The 1,110-nt window shown below is 39.0% G+C and overlaps 1 protein-coding gene across 1 annotated transcript in view; it reads left to right on the forward strand.

Moving 5' to 3' along the window:
- The window catches only part of LOC111656536 (potassium voltage-gated channel subfamily KQT member 2), a 21,428-nt gene that overhangs the window by 6,605 nt on the left and 13,713 nt on the right, over positions 1-1,110 (forward strand). The gene's annotated exons all lie outside the window — the stretch shown is intronic.

Genomic DNA, 1,110 nt, shown 5'->3' on the forward strand with positions numbered 1-1,110 from the left:
CCCCCCCCCCCCCTCTCTGTGACTCAACTTTTTTACCAGTTCAATTCAGTAAGCTTTATTGGTACGAGTGTCAGGGGAATAATATTGCCTAAGCATCAGTGATAATACAATTCAATAATGAGAAGATATATATATAATTCATAATTCCAGATGGGCGTTGTTAGTTAATTTAATCATTTGGTTTACTCTGACTAGTGGTAGGTTCGGGTGCTGTCTGAGGTTGAACATTATGGGCTGTTGTTTGATCAGTAAGTCTCCAGCTGACAGAAGAGACTGTTTAAGGGGTTCAGTTCTTGGCTCAGTGTGTCTTGAAGGCTTAATTTGAGATGTTACCAAAACTGAATTGTTCTTTTTTTATGGGTTACGACCTAATTCTGTCCTACATGCACTGTTTAATTCTTTTTTATTACGTTATTAATATGGACCTACAGAATTCTGCTTGCAGGGGATGACTGTCCCACCTAGTGTAGTCCTGACGACGGACCCCAAACTCACTACCATATATAACGATTGGTCGGATTGCAAATATTTCAGTGCAAATTCTAATTGGTTTGTTTATTTGTACAAATGTTCTTCCTCTTCCTCCTGTGTAAAATGCAACTAGAAGATATTAGGTTAGACTCTCTCTCTCAGTCTGACCTAATGTCTCTCTCTCTCTCTCTCTCTCTCTCAGTCTGACCTAATGTCTCTCTCTCTCTCTCTCTCTCTGTCTGCCCTAATGTCTCTCTCTCTGTCTGCCCTAGTCTCTCTCTCTCTTTCTCTCTCTCTGTCTGCCCTAGTCTCTCTCTCTCTCTCGCTCTCTCTCTCTCTCTCTCTCTGTCCTAATGTCTCTCTCTCTCTGTCTGACCTAATGTCTCTCTCTCTCTCTCTCTCTCTCTCTCTCTCTCTCTCTCTTTCGCTCTCTCAGTCTGACCTGTATGTCTCTCTCAATAAAATTCAATTCAATATCAATTCAATAAGCTTTATTGGCATTAATTTCAAGTGGACAATATTGTCAAAGAGTTACAAACAAAATAATAATGGTATCAGGAAGAAATATATATATATATATACTGTGTATACACACATATAATCCATTAAGTAATTTAGTGTAATATCTGTGATCTCTCT

This window comes from Seriola lalandi, unplaced genomic scaffold (assembly GCF_002814215.2).
Source record: "Seriola lalandi dorsalis isolate HSWRI2012SDOR001 ecotype SW California unplaced genomic scaffold, Sedor1 jcf7180002054358, whole genome shotgun sequence".
NCBI lineage: Eukaryota > Metazoa > Chordata > Actinopteri > Carangiformes > Carangidae > Seriola > Seriola lalandi.